The 14,485-nt window shown below is 50.0% G+C and overlaps 2 non-coding genes and 2 pseudogenes across 2 annotated transcripts; all 4 read left to right on the plus strand.

Annotated features, from left to right (window-relative positions):
• The first annotated feature begins 1,690 nt into the window (after nt 1-1,690).
• Nucleotides 1,691-1,881, plus strand: LOC130341347 (U2 spliceosomal RNA). Its single transcript, XR_008881298.1, has one exon. It is a non-coding gene; the product is annotated as a U2 spliceosomal RNA (small nuclear RNA).
• A 2,096-nt stretch (nt 1,882-3,977) lies between these two features.
• On the plus strand, nt 3,978-4,168 carry LOC130341348 (U2 spliceosomal RNA). Its single transcript, XR_008881299.1, has one exon. It is a non-coding gene; the product is annotated as a U2 spliceosomal RNA (small nuclear RNA).
• Nucleotides 4,169-6,252: 2,084 nt separating this feature from the next.
• LOC130341323 (U2 spliceosomal RNA) lies at nt 6,253-6,389 on the plus strand (annotated as a pseudogene).
• Nucleotides 6,390-13,781: 7,392 nt separating this feature from the next.
• On the plus strand, nt 13,782-13,954 carry LOC130341303 (U2 spliceosomal RNA; annotated as a pseudogene).
• The last annotated feature ends 531 nt before the right edge of the window (nt 13,955-14,485 follow it).

Raw genomic sequence — 14,485 nt, forward strand, 5'->3', positions numbered from 1 at the left:
CTGGTTGAACGTGATGGACATATGTCTTTTTTCGACCGTACTAACTATGTAACTATGTAACATAACATGGGGGGGGGGGGGGGGGGTCTCCTGGCTGTTCACACAGGTGTGTCATTGCTGTACATTGACCATGCATTGCTTCTGTGGTATTGCAAAGGCAAAGACAAATGCTTCCAGCCATCCATTGCACTAATGGATTGGTCATCAGCTGGCTGTCTATGTCCCGCATCAATATAGACCAAAGTACAGAGGGTTAGGCTATGCTATTGTGCACCTACCTGATGCATCAGAAGGTGCGAGGCCCTTGCTAAATTCTGTGCACAGACTTTGAGATCTATGCTTTAGACTGTATCTAAACCTGCTCCAACATGGACTGACATTCTGGCCTACTTTCAGCCGATGCGACTTGTCTGTCGCTGAACAGTCGCTTTTTATGTATTCAGCACCTATGTATAATGTTGTAAAAATGCTCTAGAAGCTAAAGTCGCAGAAATGTCACACATATTTGGCCTGCAACTTTCTGTGCGACAAATTCAGACAGGAAAAATCAGTATAAATCCTTAGAAAATTATCCCCCAGTGTCTCCATCTGCTGGCGGTATTGAATAAGCATTGCTGCACTGATGGGGTATGCATTAGACGAAAAAAAAGAAGAAAAAGAAGAATAATACGCCCAGAAAAGAGGCGAAAAGGAGAAAAACGTAAAAAAACGTGAAAAAAAAGTAAGAGGAAGAGAAGGGAAAAAAAGGTGGAAATGGGTTTAAAAGTGATTTCGGCGGAGAAATATATATATATATATATATATATATATATATATATGCGCACACACACACATAGATATAAACGTATTCTCCGTTGAGATATTGCAGCCGCTGCTGTGTCCAGGCCCAGGAGCCTTAGCACTGTGCTGTGATGTCACTCAATACCACTGACATCACTAGGTGTAAACAACATCTCTCCTTTGCTGTGTATGTGACTATGGAGCTGTTTGGTGATGTCGTCTATTACGGCCTTCATAGAAGCAACAGGAGATTGTTGCATCCATCTTGAACCCTCAGAACTACAGTGCTATGATGTCACTCACTTCCACAGGCCTTGCAGAGTGTAAACAACAACAACCCAGCTTTGTTGTGTATGTAACCAAAGGGATTTGTGATGTCACCTAGAACCTTCACAGCAGCGACAGCTTTATGAGGAGCATCAGCACTGCTCTGCCTGAGCAGAACCATCACCGCCATAGGTTGTCAAATAACCCGGATTTAACCCACACAGGTAAGTCCAATGGGGTGCAGGCATGTCCTCTATGCTTACAGCTTCCCATGGGTGTTGGTTTGATACCGTTTGGGGACAGCCAAGGAGGCATCTGCAGGCAACAAAGGTAGGTGTGTGCTTGTGTGTGTGTTTCCTATGCAGATCCTAAGCCCAGTGTCACATGCAAGTAGGAGGAGTAAGAAGGGTTCCTGGCAAATCCGGGTTATGGATTGCATTTAAAAAGGCCCCGTGGGAGTGCAATGGGCCCCTGTCTTGCTGCTTAGCAATAATGGTATGGGTTTAGGTTCTGCTGTGTGTACTGGTGGTTGACTGCCCCCCAGCCCAGAGTGTGCATGGAAAATTGTCTGGCAGCCTCCCTGACAGCAAGCAGTGATAGTGCCCATGAAGGGGACCTTGTTGGGCCCGCCCCTTTCACGGTTATCGCTTCTCGGCCTTTTGGCTAAGATCAAGTGTAGTATCTGTTCTTATCAGTTTAATATCTGATACGTCCCCTATCTGGGGACCATATATTAAATGGATTTTTGAGAACGGGGGCCGATTTCGAAGCTTGCTTCCGTCGCCCTATGCATTGACCCGATATGGCAGTATCTTCGGGTACAGTGCACCACCCCCTTACAGGGTTAAAAAGAAAGATTCCTACTTTCATTGCTACCTGCTTGCTGGCTAGCCAGCTAGCCAGCCCTGTGGGCCTTGCTGCTGCTGCAGCCAAAAAACAAAAGGTGGTGCTGCTGCTGCTTCTGCTGCTTCTGCTTCTGCTTGTGTCTGGCCCCTGTTGGAGCGTCCAGGCACAGGACTTCTGCTGCTGCTGACTAAATGGCCTCCTTAATTGGATCATTTGAGTAGCCAGCACACCTGTGCAGGTAGGGCATGACATGATAGGCAGCTGCCTTGATAGCGGGTGGGTGCTGAATGTTCCTAATTGACAAAATAAGATTAATGCTTATGAAGAAATATAAAATCTCATCCCTTCCCCAATATCGCGCCACACCCCTACCCCTTAATTCCCTGGTTGAACGTGATGGACATATGTCTTTTTTCGACCGTACTAACTATGTAACTATGTAACATAACATGGGGGGGGGGGGGGGGGGGGGTCTCCTGGCTGTTCACACAGGTGTGTCATTGCTGTACATTGACCATGCATTGCTTCTGTGGTATTGCAAAGGCAAAGACAAATGCTTCCAGCCATCCATTGCACTAATGGATTGGTCATGAGCTGGCTGTCTATGTCCCGCATCAATATAGACCAAAGTACAGAGGGTTAGGCTATGCTATTGTGCACCTACCTGATGCATCAGAAGGTGCAAGGCCCTTGCTAAATTCTGTGCACAGACTTTGAGATCTATGCTTTAGACTGTATCTAAACCTGCTCCAACATGGACTGACATTCTGGCCTACTTTCAGCCGATGCGACTTGTCTGTCGCTGAACAGTCGCTTTTTATGTATTCAGCACCTATGTATAATGTTGTAAAAATGCTCTAGAAGCTAAAGTCGCAGAAATGTCACACATATTTGGCCTGCAACTTTCTGTGCGACAAATTCAGACAGGAAAAATCAGTATAAATCCTTAGAAAATTATCCCCCAGTGTCTCCATCTGCTGGCGGTATTGAATAAGCATTGCTGCACTGATGGGGTATGCATTAGACGAAAAAAAAGAAGAAAAAGAAGAATAATACGCCCAGAAAAGAGGCGAAAAGGAGAAAAACGTAAAAAAACGTGAAAAAAAAGTAAGAGGAAGAGAAGGGAAAAAAAGGTGGAAATGGGTTTAAAAGTGATTTCGGCGGAGAAATATATATATATATATATATATATATATATATATATATATATATGCGCACACACACACATAGATATAAACGTATTCTCCGTTGAGATATTGCAGCCGCTGCTGTGTCCAGGCCCAGGAGCCTTAGCACTGTGCTGTGATGTCACTCAATACCACTGACATCACTAGGTGTAAACAACATCTCTCCTTTGCTGTGTATGTGACTATGGAGCTGTTTGGTGATGTCGTCTATTACGGCCTTCATAGAAGCAACAGGAGATTGTTGCATCCATCTTGAACCCTCAGAACTACAGTGCTATGATGTCACTCACTTCCACAGGCCTTGCAGAGTGTAAACAACAACAACCCAGCTTTGTTGTGTATGTAACCAAAGGGATTTGTGATGTCACCTAGAACCTTCACAGCAGCGACAGCTTTATGAGGAGCATCAGCACTGCTCTGCCTGAGCAGAACCATCACCGCCATAGGTTGTCAAATAACCCGGATTTAACCCACACAGGTAAGTCCAATGGGGTGCAGGCATGTCCTCTATGCTTACAGCTTCCCGTGGGTGTTGGTTTGATACCGTTTGGGGACAGCCAAGGAGGCATCTGCAGGCAACAAAGGTAGGTGTGTGCTTGTGTGTGTGTTTCCTATGCAGATCCTAAGCCCAGTGTCACATGCAAGTAGGAGGAGTAAGAAGGGTTCCTGGCAAATCCGGGTTATGGATTGCATTTAAAAAGGCCCCGTGGGAGTGCAATGGGCCCCTGTCTTGCTGCTTAGCAATAATGGTATGGGTTTAGGTTCTGCTGTGTGTACTGGTGGTTGACTGCCCCCCAGCCCAGAGTGTGCATGGAAAATTGTCTGGCAGCCTCCCTGACAGCAAGCAGTGATAGTGCCCATGAAGGGGACCTTGTTGGGCCCGCCCCTTTCACGGTTATCGCTTCTCGGCCTTTTGGCTAAGATCAAGTGTAGTATCTGTTCTTATCAGTTTAATATCTGATACGTCCCCTATCTGGGGACCATATATTAAATGGATTTTTGAGAACGGGGGCCGATTTCGAAGCTTGCTTCCGTCGCCCTATGCATTGACCCGATATGGCAGTATCTTCGGGTACAGTGCACCACCCCCTTACAGGGTTAAAAAGAAAGATTCCTACTTTCATTGCTACCTGCTTGCTGGCTAGCCAGCTAGCCAGCCCTGTGGGCCTTGCTGCTGCTGCAGCCAAAAAACAAAAGGTGGTGCTGCTGCTGCTGCTTCTGCTGCTTCTGCTTGTGTCTGGCCGCTGTTGGAGCGTCCAGGCACAGGACTTCTGCTGCTGCTGACTAAATGGCCTCCTTAATTGGATCATTTGAGTAGCCAGCACACCTGTGCAGGTAGGGCATGACATGATAGGCAGCTGCCTTGATAGCGGGTGGGTGCTGAATGTTCCTAATTGACAAAATAAGATTAATGCTTATGAAGAAATATAAAATCTCATCCCTTCCCCAATATCGCGCCACACCCCTACCCCTTAATTCCCTGGTTGAACTTGATGGACATATGTCTTTTTTCGACCGTACTAACTATGTAACTATGTAACATAACATGGGGGGGGGGTCTCCTGGCTGTTCACACAGGTGTGTCATTGCTGTACATTGACCATGCATTGCTTCTGTGGTATTGCAAAGGCAAAGACAAATGCTTCCAGCCATCCATTGCACTAATGGATTGGTCATCAGCTGGCTGTCTATGTCCCGCATCAATATAGACCAAAGTACAGAGGGTTAGGCTATGCTATTGTGCACCTACCTGATGCATCAGAAGGTGCGAGGCCCTTGCTAAATTCTGTGCACAGACTTTGAGATCTATACTTTAGACTGTATCTAAACCTGCTCCAACATGGACTGACATTCTGGCCTACTTTCAGCCGATGCGACTTGTCTGTCGCTGAACAGTCGCTTTTTATGTATTCAGCACCTATGTATAATGTTGTAAAAATGCTCTAGAAGCTAAAGTCGCAGAAATGTCACACATATTTGGCCTGCAACTTTCTGTGCGACAAATTCAGACAGGAAAAATCAGTATAAATCCTTAGAAAATTATCCCCCAGTGTCTCCATCTGCTGGCGGTATTGAATAAGCATTGCTGCACTGATGGGGTATGCATTAGACGAAAAAAAAGAAGAAAAAGAAGAATAATACGCCCAGAAAAGAGGCGAAAAGGAGAAAAACGTAAAAAAACGTGAAAAAAAAGTAAGAGGAAGAGAAGGGAAAAAAAGGTGGAAATGGGTTTAAAAGTGATTTCGGCGGAGAAATATATATATATATATATATATATATATATATATATATATATATACGCGCACACACACACATATATATAAACGTATTCTCCGTTGAGATATTGCAGCCGCTGCTGTGTCCAGGCCCAGGAGCCTTAGCACTGTGCTGTGATGTCACTCAATACCACTGACATCACTAGGTGTAAACAACATCTCTCCTTTGCTGTGTATGTGACTATGGAGCTGTTTGGTGATGTCGTCTATTATGGCCTTCATAGAAGCAACAGGAGATTGTTGCATCCATCTAGAACCCTCAGAACTACAGTGCTATGATGTCACTCACTTCCACAGGCCTTGCAGAGTGTAAACAACAACAACCCAGCTTTGTTGTGTATGTAACCATAGGGATTTGTGATGTCACCTAGAACCTTCACAGCAGCGACAGCTTTATGAGGAGCATCAGCACTGCTCTGCCTGAGCAGAACCATCACCGCCATAGGTTGTCAAATAACCCGGGTTTAACCCACACAGGTAAGTCCAATGGGGTGCAGGCATGTCCTCTATGCTTACAGCTTCCCGTGGGTGTTGGTTTGATACCGTTTGGGGACAGCCAAGGAGGCATCTGCAGGCAACAAAGGTAGGTGTGTGCTTGTGTGTGTGTTTCCTATGCAGATCCTAAGCCCAGTGTCACATGCAAGTAGGAGGAGTAAGAAGGGTTCCTGGCAAATCCGGGTTATGGATTGCATTTAAAAAGGCCCCGTGGGAGTGCAATGGGCCCCTGTCTTGCTGCTTAGCAATAATGGTATGGGTTTAGGTTCTGCTGTGTGTACTGGTGGTTGACTGCCCCCCAGCCCAGAGTGTGCATGGAAAATTGTCTGGCAGCCTCCCTGACAGCAAGCAGTGATAGTGCCCATGAAGGGGACCTTGTTGGGCCCGCCCCATTCACGGTTATCGCTTCTCGGCCTTTTGGCTAAGATCAAGTGTAGTATCTGCTCACTTGGTCTGGTCAGAGGGTGTCTGGGGTACCCGGCTCCTTGGCCTGGGGGGATCGTCCTTCTTAACGGAGGGACTTCACCCCCCTGCTGCTATTAGGGAGCCGGCTTAGTCCCCAGACAACGGGAGGCGATCACCCTTCACTGCCCACTCTTTGGTGGGGGAGTGTTTTTCTGTCCCTGCCTGGACACGCCTATTGAAGATGGAAGAGATCATGGACACCTCTCAATCTGCTGGAGAGGAGGTTCCTTTTTTTGGGAAGATCAAGAATGGGGTCCGGATCCTGCTGAAAGACCTTGAGAAGAAAAGAAGAGGACTTTCCTTTGTAATGGAGGAAATTCTTTTTGGAGTTTTGGAAATTGCAAAGACACAAATCCTTTCCATGTTGGAATTTCCAAAGAAAGGGTGCTTTGATGTTATTTTGGTTTCCGAAGAGGATTATGATTTATTTTGGAAGAAATTTGAGACAATCAAGTCTGATCCAGTGTGGGAGGGCGTGGAAGTCATTCCCCACTTTCCCAGGAGAGAAAGAATTTTAACGGTGAGGATGTATAGTCCTTACGTCCCTGAGGAGGATATTATAATTCTTTTGACCCAATTTTGTGAGGAAATTGCGCCACTTGGCAAAATTTATAATCAGTATGGAGTCTGGACAACAAAGTGGAGATTTAAAGTAAAGTTCAAGGAAGACGCAGATGGAAGAGTTCTTTATCCCCCTGCCCGTTTTAAAATAGGGGTTATCAATGGAGATATGTTTTTTGCAGGTATGCAGAATTTCTGTAGAAAATGCAAGAAATATGGCCATTTAAAGGAAGAGTGCACCTCAATGTGGTGCCAAAAATGCCAAAAAGAAGGTCATGAAATTGAATCCTGTAGCCAAAAAAGTAAATGTAATTTATGTAACAAAATTGGTCACATGTATGTGAACTGTCCAAAGAGGAAGAAGAAAAGAGAAGAAGAAGTTTCTGAACAAGAGCCAGAAATTAAAAGATCTGTGGTAACCCAAGAGCCAAAAATTGTTGGAAAAGAGATGATAGTAGAAGAAAAGAACATTGGAGAGCATAAGAGTAAAAAGAAAAATGAAGAGCCGGTGAGAAATTTAAGAGGATATTCAGGGTCTTTCCAAACTATTTTGGAGAGAGCTCCAGATGAGGAAAGAGAATTGTTCTTACAGGACCTGGATAATCTATTATCCACCTTTAAAGCCCAGTTGCCTGCAGTAAGAAACAAAGTTTATGATTCTTTTCGCCTTGACGTGGATCGATTTATGGTAACTTATAAAATACCGGCCTGGTTGGCCATCCCAGTAAAAAGGGAAATGGAAAAAGGAAGCTTAAGCTATGGTTTAATTGATTACTTGGCAGTTTACGCCCGGAGAAAGGGAATGAATTTGTTATAATTTTGGAATGTTTATTATTTTTATTGTTGTTATAATATTTTATTTCAATTTGTCTTTTTTATTTTAGGAATAAATAAAACTGTTACCTGATGATGAACAAAACAATCGAGTCCATATAAGATCTTGGAGCTCTGATTGAGTTCTGAGGGCTAACTTAAAAAAAAATCTGTTCTTATCAGAACAGATTACCTGGCAGGGGAGATACCATGATCGCTACGGTCTGAAGAACTCCAAGCATTGTGGTAGAGATTTTGCGTAGTACGATTGCAGTACTTTTCGTTCTTATTAGAACCGCATTTCTCTAGAGCATACCACCTGAAGATCGTCTCCTGCCTGCCTCGGAACATCTGAAGAAGGAGAAGATCTTGAAGACTGCAGCTCCGGAAGAAGCTGACGAAGAACCTGGAAGAAGGGAATCGGCGGTGAATTCCGGAACAGCGGCGAAGAGGAAGGCGGCGCAGAATCTTTTCGAAGAAACTCGCTGCCTCTGGAGAAGGATTTGCATAGCTCCTCCCACCGGGACCGGATCTGCATAGCTCCTCCCACCCGGGAAAGAAGACTTTGCGAAGCCTCTCTCCACAAGCAAGCAAGGAAGCGGAAAAGAGCCTGCTGGAAGAAGCCATGGCCTCAACCAGCAAGTCCACCCAGGAGGCTGCAGGGCAAGGCCTGGAGGTCCAGCCCCAACCACAGCAAGCTTCAACCTCCACCACGGCAAGGCAGAAGGGCGGCAGAATTCCTAACCTGGAAGCTCCAACCCTGGAGCCCTGGATGAGGCAGACTGTTGCCTTGAAGCTCAAGCCCGTGGACGGAAGGGTGCCGGACATGTCCCACGACGTGTTCTGCAAGAAGATGCTGGCGGATCAGGGCTTCCCCACGGCTGACACCCTGGGAATAGCAACCTTCTTTTCGGGAATCTTCTACATCACCTTTGCCACCATTGGGACCTGTAGAAGATACTGGGAGGTGGTGAAAGCGGCGAGTCCCGAATCCCCTTTCTCTCGCTTTGTGGGCAACTGCCTTATTCAAAGAGAGGAGAGGCGGGTGACGGTCTCAATGCGGAACCCACACACCCCAGGCACGGACATCTCGACCTTCCTGAAGCGCTTCTGCACCGTGGTGAGGGAGCCCACCCGCATCCTGAACTCACTCGGATACTGGACCTGCAAGTGGTCTGTGGTCGTCAGACTCAACAAGAACCCTGCTTCTCCAGACGGACTACAGCACCTGCCAACGACATTTTCCTTGGGCAACTCCACAGGACTTATCTTCTACCCGGACATGCCGCAGACCTGCAGGAGATGTGGCAAGATGGGCCACGAGGGCAAGGACTGTACGGAGGATGCCTGCAGGTATTGCCGTGTGACAGGTCACACGACCAAGGACTGCCCCAAGAGCAAGACCTGCAACCTCTGCGGACTGGCAGCCCACAGCTACAAGGACTGCCCCCAGAGGGAGAGAACATGGGCATCTGTGGCAGCGAGAGCACCGAAGCCAGCCCCAGCTCCGGAGCCAACACCACGGATGGCCAAGCCGACCAAGGAGGGTAAGAAGGCGAAAGCCACCACCCCTGCCCCGTCCCGCCCCTCCCCTGCCCCTCCCGCCCCATCCCCTGCCCCTCCCGCCCCATCTCCTGCCCCATCCCGCCCCACCCCTGCCCCATCCCGTCCCACCCCTGCCCCATCCCGTCCCACCCCTGCCCCATCCCGTCCCACCCCTGCCCCTCCTGCCCCATCCCGTCCCACCCCCGCCCCTCCTGCCCCATCCCGTCCCACCCCTGCCCCATCCCGCCCCACCCCCGCCCCCCGTACCCCACCCCGGCCCCCCCCCACCCCACCCCGGCCCACCCCTGCCCCGTCCTCCCCTGCCCGGCCCACCCCTGCCCCGTCCTCCCCTGCCCGGGCACTCTCTCCTGCCCCCCGCCCCACCCAGCCTCCTTTCTCTCCTGGCCCAGCAGCACCTAACCCCCCTCCAGCTGCTGGTGCCCGCCCTTCGGAGGACTTTCCTGTGCTTCCTCCCCCAGGTACCATACAGAGGAAGAGGAAAGGAAGGGACAACGTATCAGAAGAGTCCCACAAAAGAAAGATAATCGAGACCTGCGAGACCCCTCAAGCTTCAGATGAGGAGGAGGAGATGGAGCAGGTCTGCGAGAGCCTTGAGGCTTCAGAAGGAGAGGAGGTGATGGAGCAGGCCCAAGTGGAGCAGGTCCAAGCAGAGCCAGTCCAAGCTCAATCTATGGAGGAGCTGCTGCAGGACCCAGAGGTTAAGAAAATCCTGGACACTCCGTCCAACACGGTCTACGACGAGTTCTTGGAAGGGCGCTACGAGAAGCCACAGGAGCCGACAGGCGCCAGAGAAGAGGACCCGTCCGACCAGACTGGTAACTAGTATCAGAACTAACCTCTCTTTTTATTCCCATGGCTGATCTCAACATCTTCTGCATTAATGTGAGGAGTATTAGAGCTTGGTTCAGATTTCAGACTGTTCTTACGTTCTTAGATTCCCAGAGGTGTGATGTTTACATGTTGCAGGAATGTGCTTTGTCTGCTTCTAGGTCTTACAACCATCTGGCCAGGCAGTGGCCTCACGGCCCTTCCTACTGGTCTGGTGGGGGCGACAATAGGTCTGCGGGGGTGGCCATCCTGATCAGGGGAGGTAACTTTGCACTTGATTCCGTCCGGGAGCTCGTCTGTGGCAGACTTCTTGTCGCAGACGGTTCCTGGGCGGGTGAGCCCGTGCGGCTCATCAACGTGTATGCCTCCCCTGAGAGGGATGTCCGACTGGAGGTTCTCCAGGCCCTGCGGGCTGAACTCGCCACCACTAGAGCAGTAGTGTTGGGTGGTGACTTCAACTGCCCCATTGAGGTGGACGGGCGCAGTTCTGGCACATCCGCCAACCTGGACGTGACGTCTAAACTGCTGATTGAGATGGTGACGGAGGCATCCTTGCAGGACGTTGTCGGGTCCATCGGGAACGGCTCCGTAAACTATACGTGGAGCCGCCCCGATGGCTCGCTCCGTTCTCGGATAGACTTCATCTTCACTTCGAGAGCAGTCAGAAAGGTGTCGTACTCTATGGTCCCCTGCTTCTTCTCTGACCACAGGGCCATTCGATTCCGGGGGACTCTGGGCCATGGATTCCCACCTGGCCCGGGCTCCTGGAAGTTGAATTGTGCCCTGTTGGAGCAGAGGGAGGTCATGGAGGAACTTAGGGATGCTTACCTTGTATGGCGAAATGACAAATGTCTGTTCAAGTGCATCAGCGATTGGTGGGAATATGTTAAAGTCGAATTCCGTTGTTTCTTTCAGGCAAAAGGCAGACAACAGGCGTGTGCGAAGAAGTGGGACTTGAGGAAACTGCAGCGCGAGCTGCGGTCCCTGCAGGACCTGCTCCAGTGTGGCTGGGACGTCAGGGAGGAGCTGGAGGAGACCAAAAAGAGCTTGAAAAGGCACTTTGAGGAGGAATCCAAGCGAATCGTCTTTCGTTCCAAGGTGGAGAACCTGGAGAAGGGTGAGAAATGTAACTCTTTCTTTTTCAGGAAGCTCCATGCCGGCCACACGCCCCTGACTGAGCTACGAGATGAGACCGGACACATGAGGAGCGGCAAGGAGGAAGTGATGGGGGTCGTCCACGACTTCTACAGCAACCTCTACGCCCCCAAGTCATCCGACCCCGAAGCCGCCGAGAGGTTCCTGTCAGGTGTCACTAACGTTGTTGATCCCGCAGGTGCGGCGGCTATGGACGATCCCTTGACGGTGGGGGAGCTGCTCTCTGCCGCTAAATCCTTTAAGCCCGGCAGGACCCCGGGCAGTGACGGTCTCCCGGCCGAGCTCTACGTAGCGCTGGGTGACCTGATCTGTCCGGACCTGTTGGAGGTGTACGAGGAGATGGTGGTGGGGGGCAGAATGCCTCCGTCGTTGAGGGAAGGGATGATCACGATCTTGTATAAGCGGAAGGGGGAGAGATGTGACCTGAAAAACTGGCGTCCCATCTCTCTCCTGAACGTGGACTACAAGATCCTCGCCAAGGTGCTGGCCAACAGGCTGAAACCTGTCATGGGGCAGATCGTCCATCCGGACCAGACCTGCAGCATTCCTGGCCGCAGGATTGCCGACAGCCTTGCCCTTGTGAGAGACACGGTCCATTACATCCAGGACCGCGGGGGCCGCGCCGCCCTGGTCAGCTTAGATCAGGAGAAGGCGTTCGACCGTGTCTCCCACGCATTCATGGACAGGGTTTTGCACAGGCTGGGTCTGGGGAAGATGTTTTGCTCTTTTGTTAACGTTATGTATTTTGACATTTACAGCACGGTGTTGGTGAACGGCTGGAAGACTGACCCCTTTCCTATTCTTTCAGGGGTTAGACAAGGCTGCCCTCTTTCACCTCTCCTTTTTGTTTGTGTTATAGAGCTCTTCGCTGAGACTATCCGGCAGAATGGAGAGATCAGAGGGATCACCGCACCAGGACCAGATCGCCACGAGGTCAAGTGCTCGCTCTACATGGACGACGTGACCGTCTTCTGCGCTGACCAGCGTTCGGTGACCGCACTCGTCCAGACCTGCGAGGACTTCGGCAGAGCTTCGGGGGCAAAAGTCAACTGCGGGAAGTCGGAGGCCATGCTCTTCGGGGAATGGCACCTGGCTTCTTCCGCCCCCTTCCCCTTTGCTGTTAAGCCGGACTTCATTCAAATTCTTGGAGTCTGGTTCGGGAAGGAAGGAGCGGCCCTTAAGTCTTGGCAAGACCGACTAGGAAGGATAAACTCGAAGATCGGACTGTGGAGCTCCAGAAAGCTCACGATGGAAGGCAAGGCACTTGTCCTGCGGAGTGAAGTTTTGCCTGTGCTCCAATATACCGCACAGGCCTGGCCTCCCCATACCACCGTTTGCAAGGCCATCACCCGGACAGTGTTTGGCTTCGTCTGGGGCAAAATGGACAGAGTCAAGAGGACCGTGATGTACAAGGAACCCCGCAAGGGTGGGAAGGGAATACCCGACATCCCCGCTCTGCTGAGGGCCTCCTTTGCATGTGTCACGGTGCAGCGGACTCTTGTAGAAAAGACTGGCTCAGCGGGCAGGTCCATGTCTCGCTTGCTTCTCATGCCCCTCTGGAGACAGCTGGGCTGGGACAAGTGGGACAGCTCCATCCCTTACAACTGGAACACTCCCTGGTTCTATGGGGATGTTGTCCGGTTTGTGAGGGAGCACCAGCTGGAAGGACTGAAACCAGACCTATGGAAGCCAAAGACAATCCACAAGCTCATCCGAGCTAAGGACTCGACCGAGCTGGTTCCGGGACTCCCCGCAGCCACTGCAGAGACAGTTTGGAACAATGTGGCCTCAAAGCGGCTTACCAATGGACACAAGGACTTGTCGTGGATGGCCGTCATGGGAGGTCTCTCTCTCAGGTCATTCATGCATGCCCGCAACCTGTGCAAGACCCGGTACTGCCCCCGTTGCCCCTACGTGGAGGAAACATCTTTCCACGTGTTTTGGCAGTGCCCCTTTGCACAGGGTCTGTTGGACGCCCTAGAACAGGAACTCAGAGAATCAGTGCCCAGGAGCTGCCTATCGTACCATTCGGTGCTTTACGGCCTGTTCCCTGGGACCCACGACGTGGAGGCCATCCAGGAGGCCTGGCGCCTTATGAACTGTTTTAAGGACGCAGTGTGGCTTGCCAGGAACCGCCTCGTGATCAACAGGGAAAACATGTCCGTCCGGGACTGCCGCAGGTTCATCAAGAACCTGCTTAGAGACTATTCCATCTTGGACAGCTCGGCCGTTGATGAGGAAGAAGAGGAGTGAAGACCCCTCTCCTTCTCCCATGTCTCCCTGAAGATACAGCCCAACAGTTTGGCCCTGTGATCCGCCCCCTCCCTACCCCCACATAGTCGCCCACACCCCTACCCCGATCACAGATTGTATTATTTGGTTTTTGTTTGATCTCTTGTGCCTTTATATTGCAGGATTGAGCTGAATGTTAGAGTAGCATGGTGTGCGATGTATAGCTTAGGGAACCTTTGCTGTGTATTGTACTATCATGCTTTGTGTGACTGTAATTTATTGTACGACTTGTAATGACTGAACGGAAAATAAAGCTCTTTCAATCAAAAATCTGTTCTTATCAGTTTAATATCTGATACGTCCCCTATCTGGGGACCATATATTAAATGGATTTTTGAGAACGGGGGCCGATTTCGAAGCTTGCTTCCGTCGCCCTATGCATTGACCCGATATGGCAGTATCTTCGGGTACAGTGCACCACCCCCTTACAGGGTTAAAAAGAAAGATTCCTACTTTCATTGCTACCTGCTTGCTGGCTAGCCAGCTAGCCAGCCCTGTGGGCCTTGCTGCTGCTGCAGCCAAAAAACAAAAGGTGGTGCTGCTGCTGCTTCTGCTGCTTCTGCTTCTGCTTGTGTCTGGCCCCTGTTGGAGCGTCCAGGCACAGGACTTCTGCTGCTGCTGACTAAATGGCCTCCTTAATTGGATCATTTGAGTAGCCAGCACACCTGTGCAGGTAGGGCATGACATGATAGGCAGCTGCCTTGATAGCGGGTGGGTGCTGAATGTTCCTAATTGACAAAATAAGATTAATGCTTATGAAGAAATATAAAATCTCATCCCTTCCCCAATATCGCGCCACACCCCTACCCCTTAATTCCCTGGTTGAACGTGATGGACATATGTCTTTTTTCGACCGTACTAACTATGTAACTATGTAACATAACATGGGGGGGGGGGGGGTCTCCTGGCTGTTCACACAGGTGTGTCATTGCTGTACATTGACCATGCATTGCT

Source organism: Hyla sarda, unplaced genomic scaffold, assembly GCF_029499605.1.
Source record: "Hyla sarda isolate aHylSar1 unplaced genomic scaffold, aHylSar1.hap1 scaffold_618, whole genome shotgun sequence".
In the NCBI taxonomy this organism is placed as follows: domain Eukaryota; kingdom Metazoa; phylum Chordata; class Amphibia; order Anura; family Hylidae; genus Hyla; species Hyla sarda.